Source organism: Miscanthus floridulus, chromosome 3 (genome assembly GCF_019320115.1).
Source record: "Miscanthus floridulus cultivar M001 chromosome 3, ASM1932011v1, whole genome shotgun sequence".
NCBI classification, from domain to species: domain Eukaryota; kingdom Viridiplantae; phylum Streptophyta; class Magnoliopsida; order Poales; family Poaceae; genus Miscanthus; species Miscanthus floridulus.
In genome coordinates this window covers 136,748,826-136,757,284 of record NC_089582.1, presented here as the reverse complement: position 1 = coordinate 136,757,284, position 8,459 = coordinate 136,748,826, and the positions used below count along the sequence as shown (strand labels likewise).

General features: G+C 43.7%; 1 pseudogene; it reads right to left on the bottom strand.

Annotated features, from left to right (window-relative positions):
• Positions 1-5,345: 5,345 nt before the first annotated feature.
• LOC136544511 (uncharacterized) lies at positions 5,346-7,073 on the bottom strand (annotated as a pseudogene).
• Between the last annotated feature and the right edge of the window lie 1,386 nt (positions 7,074-8,459).

Genomic DNA, 8,459 nt, shown 5'->3' with positions numbered 1-8,459 from the left:
GTATTGCGGCATTTATAGCTGTAAAGATTGTAGCTAGGGTCAAGTGTGGAAGCTGGAGACAGATAAGCCATACAATCTTTGACAGTAGATTTTTAATTTCTATTTCATGTTCAAGGTTCGTCTTATCAAGGAGCTCTACGGGAACCAAATTGGCGAGCTGTTCCATAGTCTTCCTTACAATATGATAGAGTTTGTATTGGAGGATTTTGAGTGGTAAGGATAATATTTAATTACTGCTAATGCTACGTTCTGCAGCTAGTACAGTACCAAATCGAATCCATCCATGGAGAAAAGAAACTACTACTACTCCTAGTATACACGGGGAACGGGGGATTTGGTTCCTGACAGTTCCGCAACCAGCTGAGCTCCATGGATCAAAGCTGCAGCACGCAAGAATCTAGCAGCAGATCTAGGCAGCGACGGGGGCAGACAGTTCCGGACGGAAGCACACGGACGGGAGTAGGACACCGGTGGTGGATTGGGAAGCAACCAGCGAGGAGGAGATGAGAGTGCAGGCGGTCGTCTTACTCTTACCGGCTATGGATCCGGCGGTCCGGCCGGTCGGCGCTCCTCCTCCTCCTCGGTAGGTGGAGCGGAGGTGGGCGAGCGATGGAGATGCTGCTGCAGCTTGTTGCCCCCAAATCTCAATCTCTGCAGGGACACACAGCGGTGGGGATTTTAAAGCGGCGGGGCGACACTCAATGGTAGGGAACTGGGGACTGGCCGGCTAGGGATCTGACCGTCTGAGGGAGGCCGGAGTGGAGGAGCGGCGACGCTGGGGAGGCCGGAGCCCGGAGGTGCGATGTCGGCCGCCTGCCGCTGGGGCTTGGGGAGGCGCGACGTCGATGGGGACTGGGGAGGCCAGACTCCGGAGGCGCGACTTGGAATGGGATTGGGAATTTGGGACGACGGATGAGTGAACTGAAACCCTAGAATCTAAAGGTTATATAGTCTTACGCGGTGGCCCCACATGCTTTTTTTACCCATTTACCTTTGCCCGCTGGGCACAACTCTATGCCCGCGCCCGTGCCCACGGGCACAAGTTCGCGCCCGTATCCGCGCCCACCGGGTCGGGTACCCGCGGGTACGTGGATTTTCTTTGCCCGTTGCCATCTTTAGTCAAGGGGGGGGGGGGGTCCTCTCAATGGGTAAGTTTGATGTAGGTGATGGGTCTCAAGTGCGTTTTTGGGAGGATTCATGGATAAGACCGTGCCCTCTAAAATCACTCTTCCCTACTCTATATAACATTGTGAGAAGAAAAAGTGCGACTGTAAGGTCAGTGTTGGCTACGACGCCATTAAATGTAGCCTTTAGGAGATCTCTGATGGGTGCGAATTTGCGAGCATGGCATGAAGTGGTGGCCATGGTTGTAGATGTACAACTAACGAACCAGAGAGATCGCTTTGTGTGGGGGCTACATCACAATGGGCTGTACTCAGTCAACTCCATGTACATAACTTTGTTAGGAACACAAGCTATACCGTATAGTACTTTAATCTGGAAACTTAAACTATCTCTCAAAATCAAAGTTTTCATGTGGTACTTGTACAAGGGAGTAATTTTAACAAAAGATAATTTGGCGAGGCAACAGTGGCAAGGAGATAGGAGGTGTTGTTTCTGTTCTTCAAATGAGTCCATACAACATTTACTCTTTGACTATCATTATGCTAAATTCATGCGGAGAATTGTCTAGGTTTCCTTTAATCTAATACCTCCAACTAGTGTACACAATTTGTTTATATATTAGTTGGATGGGGTAAATAGGAAACTGAAATATCAAATTCTTGTGAGTGCAAGTGCTATATGTTGGGCGATTTGGTTAACTTGGAATGACATTGTGTTTGACAAGATCCTAGCACAATCTTATTTGCAGGTTATCTTCAGGGGGACTTATTGGGCCAGGTCCTGGTCCCTACTACAGAAGGAGGAGGATCGCCATTTGATGAAGATAGGATGTAGATCTATTGAGACAATCGCGATGGAGGTGTTTGCTAGATACGGCTGGCGATTCAGCAACAGACTTGCTTTTTAGTTTTTTTTGAAAAGCTTATGTTTTCGCTATGGCTTAAAACTTTGTTTTTGAGATTCCCTGGACCATTTTATTCTTGTCTGTAATAAGGAACAGCTATATGCATTGATCGATGAAGAAGCTGGGATATTAATATATTCCCTTTTCTTTAAAAAAATCTTGTACCTGCCTGGCTTGGCTATGGCTACAAAGTGTGATGAAACTGAGGTGTACTATCATGTCGTGAAATTGTTGGTTGGGCCACAATTACCAATCAGAAACAACGGTGATCCTACAAGGCTACAAGCAGCACTGGAGCCAGCACCAACCGGTGAGGACTGTTGCTGAGTAGTCCTGTCCATTAGCCCCGTGGGCTGTACAGGGAACCTGTAAGGCGGGCCGCCACTCTTCAAGTCTGCATTGCGCTGCCCGCTCTAGGGCATTGGGCCATGACTTCTTTCGGGCGGATTGGCCAGCTCGCACCAGGTGGGCTTTGCCCATCCAAAAATAGCGTCCCTGACTTGGCCCAGTGCTTTCTTTCAAAAACTTGACCCAGTGCTGGGAACCTTGCTTCGGCTTAGCATTGGCCACAGTGCCTTTTTTTCTGATGATCTAACCATAGTACTCTACGTTTTTTTAGATATATAAAGGAAATAAATCTGGCTTAGTATCTCCTGTAACCAAGAGAATCAGACCATTTATTATAGCAAAATAACAGTAACAAAAAAATAACTAAAAACTTAATTCTAGCACTGTTTTTAGCCCACCTAGCTGCAGCTGTACAGCAGCACCTAGCTGCAGGGTGCTGTGATAACTGCCGGGCCGAATCATGAACATTTGTGTAGTTGCTCTAACTGTGAACGCGTCGGCGTCAACAAGACACCAGGGAGGCAGGGAGGAGCATCAGAATGGTAGCGCGCACACACGTACTATGTGGATTGTGGAATACCCATTGTTCACTTATCACGGCATGAGTGCATGACGATGCCACAGAAACATTCCCCGCCTGCCTACAGGCTACAGAGGCGTGCACTACTAGGCGGTCAATATTGCTCTGCACACAGCACAGTCCTGTACTCTCGCTCTGTTCGTTTGAGCTTATTTAAAAGTACTATTGACTGATTTGATGTGAGAGAAAAACACTATTCGTTGACTAAAAAAGTATAGTTTATAAACCAAACAAGCGTCTGTACCTCTGCTGGCCACGGCCAGCCGGCCACCCATCATCTTCTTCCGGTCCATTTGATCTCGAGTGGACAGGCAGGCAGACACTGAGGACACTGAGACACCGGCGATGATCCGAGTCTCGGCCGCCATGATGGGTCGTCGTGCGTTGGGTAAAGACGCCCTTTACGACGGACCGGACCGAGACCATACGATATGGGCACGATTGGGCATGGCAGAAAGAGAGGCCGCCCGCCTCTGCGTCGTCCTCGTCCCCTGCATGCATGTGCCGTGTCTGCCTGTCTGCTGCCCTTCTTGTCGTGCCAGCCAATCCCTTTATTCCTCCGTCCGTCCGTGCGTGCACAGCATACACCATCGATACATGCATGCATGCACAGCAGATTAAGTTTACCACGTTTTGAGAGCATACAGACAGTGACTCAGTGAGTACGAGTCCAACCAACAATCAAATCCCAGAAAGAAAGAAAGAAGATCTACGATCCGATGCCCGTCCGGTCGGCCGGCCGGGCTCACTGCCACCAAGCCCGATAGGCCGATAGATCACCCCATCCTGACCGGCCGGCCGGCCGGCTGGCCGGTTGTGGGTCGTCGCGCGGGCGCACGGTGGTGGAGATGCCGTCAGAAAAGGCTATAATAATATATGTCGGGAGTGTCGACCAACTCACTACCGCCGATCAGAAGCTTCCAGGGAGGCCAGTTTTTGCCGCGTGCGTTTTACTGCGTGTTTGGTGTGCCGGGCCATGCGTGCATGAACCGATGGAGTCGTAGTGTGGTACAGGGTGACTGGCGATCGACGTGACAATATTCCTTTGGTCCGGTCGTCCCTCGTTCTGTCAGTTCCGGTCGACTAATGTTTCGCGTCTGGTGCGCGCGCGTGCCCTACACGATATAACACGAGCCTCCAGCAATAACGGAGTTACGTTGATCCGCGAAACGGGACGCCGGATGCGATCTGCACTTCTCTTTTCTCATTCCGTCAACTACGGCGTTGGCTCATACTACTTGTACGTACTGTATTATATTACAGCGTGGGTGAGTACTGAGTAGAATAGATATACTATATGACATGTGGTTGGTGTGTATTATGTATATAGTAGTACTCCTTACATTTCAACTTATAAGTCATTCCAACTTTCTTGCACATTCAAATCATCTTAAATTTGACCAAATATATATAATAAAATAATAATATTTATGATACCAAATAGGTATCATTAGATTATTTATTAATTATATTTTTATAGTATATCTATTTGATGCCATAAATTTTTGTATCTATATAATTTTGGTCAAAAACTTGAGATGCTTTGACTCTTAGAAAAAGCTAGAATGACTTTAATTTGAAAGAAAGTAACAAATAATTGGAGACTCAGAGGTGGGTACGTACTTACAACGAGAGTGACCCGTGAATATATATATAGATTATTTTCTACTTTCAGTTAGTAGTTACTCCTATGTGTATATATTTAGATTTAGGGAGTATATGACCTGACAAAGTGTATGTAGATGGAGTATATCATCGTACTAAACCATATATGGTACTATGTATGACAAGTATGTATGTATACTCAGAGTATATGGTTATACTTATTTTATATGCTACTACATAGTATTATATGATATATTCAAAAATATGTGCTCTTTTGAAAAAAAAAATCACATAGTAAAGATCTGGACTATCTTAATATTAGTATGTCAACATACCCAAACTGATAAATGAGTATGTACACATACGCAACGTGATTTATTGATTATAAGAGTAACTACTCCCGAGAGTGTATATATATATATATATATATATATATATATATATATATATATATATATATATATATATATATATATATATATACTACCATGTAGCTGGCTACGAAATAACTTATTTTGTAGCCACTTTGAGTTACGATAATTACTATATTAATTTACGAGATTATAGTAACTCCTTACTAAGTGGTTCACTATAACGTTATGGTAAATATCTCCATGTGTTATAGTAACTCAACTATCGTAAATATGTATTGACATTATCGTAAATTAGTATATAAAATTATCGTAAATAGAGGTGGCTACAGAATAACTTATTTTATAGCTGGCTACTAAGTATACTCTCCCTATACCTTGTATTCAGCAACAGCTTTACCACCTTGTGGTGTTACCGGTGATGAAGGCAAAGTAAGGACTTCGCCTTTCTGTGGAGTACCCTGCATTCTGCTACTTGCATCTTGAGAGAGAGCATAAGTGACGATTGCTGTGATCCTGCTGGTGACATTGGGAGATGAGTTCCAGTATCTATCTCTGCAATAGTTGCATTGACCTGGAAGGAGACATTTCCAGATTGTATTGTGTACTCGGAGAAGCTGACATTCCATATGAAAACCTTTTCCAAGAGCCTTGTGATCTCGTTTGGAATGAAACCAACTAGATTCCCAGCAATCAATGTATCGACTGACTTTTTGATGAGGCGTTGAGCAACACGTCCAAAGAGAACAAATTCAGTGTCACCTGTCTCGTCTCCAGCAAGGATAGAAAGTTTGTACCTATTTGTTGGGTGAGAATGTGTTAGCAAGGTCAGTAAAGGTCAACGAAATTAAACAAGCGTAGGAAATCAGAACATCCAGCTATTAAGAAGAGAGTGAAGGAAGATGTCATCTGACCTATGGTCAGGCACGCCAATATAATGGTACCACATTGTGGGTCGATGCATTTGTAGGAGTCACCATGAGGTATGGCTGTGTGAAGACATTTCTTGCACGAGTTGTAGCACCATGACTTGTCAATCTTCTTAATTGTCACTCTAACCAAGAACTCCTTTTTCTGCATTATAAGGAGGTAATAAAAGAGGTTACGGAATGGACATAAGATTACAGACAGGAACTTTGAGAAACAAGAAACGACCTTGTTTTGAAAGGGATTGAGAAAAATTATATAAGAGATTTTTTTTATCCTCAGCAGCAACAGTGGGCTCCCTTGAGGTGAGGAGTTGATTCCATTTTATTGGTTTGTGTACGCTTCTTGCACTGGTTAGTTAGAACAATTGAGCATTCATTCATTAGGATAAAATAAGTTGGCTACCAGCTGCATCTATCCAACATACAGATGAGAAGACTACCCTGGCTATGAGGCTCTTTGCTTCAGGCACATCTGGATTAATGTACCATTTGCATGGTGACCCCCCTGACAAACACAGGCCATCTGAAACACAAGACGTTAGATTTAGGCATGTAATATTTTTTTAGTTTAATGCACCATAATCAGTATAGCTACCTGCATAGTTCTTTACAATAGTGCCAACAAATATTATAACTTACGGAGAGGTCCGCCCATCCTTGCATACTTGATCACCTGGGAATGACGTGGCCCGTTCACCCCAAAGCGCAACATTTACTGAAGTGTTGCTGCTATTTGAGTGGAAACAAAATGTCAGCTCACAGTGAATATACAAAGACATAATACTCGAGCCAATATGCACTTGAAAGCAGGGGAAATAACACTCAGCATACACACGTAAACACAGTTCACCAAATAGAAATTACAGAGTTCAAGATGCCATTCGTAGATATACGACTTGTATTATCATAGTGGCATCCTGATCACCATACAAATAAAGAGTAGCCATCTAGAACTAACCTTGCACTGCGTATAACAATAGTCCTTTTTAAGCTGTCAACCTGTCGTCCTCTTGTCCGCAGGGACGTAACACTTGAGACAGAGGTAACTATCCCAATGACATCTATTTTGAGTAACAACAGTTATTGCATCATTACTGTAGAAATAGATTATCAAGAGTACAAACAAACTGTATAAATATACCAGGAGGTTTCCACACACAAATATCAGCTCCACAAGTTCCTGTCACTTGCAACAGGGTAGAACGAACCATGAGTACTCAATTGTACTCCGCAAGACTTACCCACCAGGAGGAAAGAAAAGACTTCAAGGATATGCAAGACTATCTGCCTTGTGGTTTATTACATCTGTAGGAATCATTTCTAAACGTGCATCCTTATATTCAATTTTATTAGCAGTCATTATTAGTTCATTAACTAACCATTCTATGTAAGCACCTGTGCTACTTTCAAACAGGTGGTAAGCAATCAGAACCATTTTACCATCTTTCATATTCCAGTTCTTACTACGGTGCTAGACTGTAGACAAGTCGTACCAGATTATCCGGCGATTCGCGAATCAATGTGCCCAGCTGGATACCCCGAAACACACGTCCCGCTTGTACCCCAGGCATAAGTAGGACCAACCCATCACTCTCCTGTCAAGGGGTCCAGGTCCCGTCCAAACTTGGACTCCAAGCCCCCACACCTGAGTCCTGGACTCAGTGTGGTGCTTAGACCTCCACCATCCCCGCCTCCAATCAGTCAGTCCAAAAAGAGCCGGAACTCACGACAAGAGAGCAACGAGCATTCCCTGCTCTCATAAACAAGTATGTGTTCAGGATAATAAATCTGTGACCTAACTAAAATCCAATGCAACGGACGGTCCTTAACCGATACAAGGAGAACAAGCGCAATCCGAGCCTCGCTCGAATGCCAAACCAAGTCCAGATCCAAGTACCATTCCACCCGATCTCCAATTATCACTTATATTTTTTTCTATGTGATAGTAATATAATAACAACAATAATATCTTTTCTATCTCTCATGAGTGACAGACAATCACTCGACTTCTATCGGAGTCCTGTAGCATAGCAATATACACGATCCTGTCATACCAATAAAACTCAAAGGATAAGGATAAGTATATATATATATATATATGCAAGTGGGTTTTATTCAACTCCTTAAACTTAATGCACAAGTATAAAATAAAGTGCAGAATAATAGGGGTTGTGCACCGGGGCTTGCCTAGGTAAAATATAACTAAAATTTAGCATTCCATCGTGGCAACACGATCACCAAGGCACCATCTTTTCTGCTACTCCGGTCGACTCCACAATCCATCGTTGTTCCTATTATGACATACGCGGATGCAACGCAGAGACGTAATTAATCAAAGGCAACCGCAACTCTTAAACTACGTTTACGCATCTCACGCTAACGAGCTAGCTCTAGTGACTAACGTACTAGGCCGCATATCCATGTTGTCGAACTAGGCGCTAATTTCGCATAATGTTTTAGTTATAAAATCCCTAGATGTTTCGGCATTTTATTGATTTAAACGTATATTTACGAACTAGGGCTCATTTAGCTACCTTAGCAAACTAATTTCTATGGAGCTACAAAAATTACAGTGAGTACATAATAATGTTAAGAAT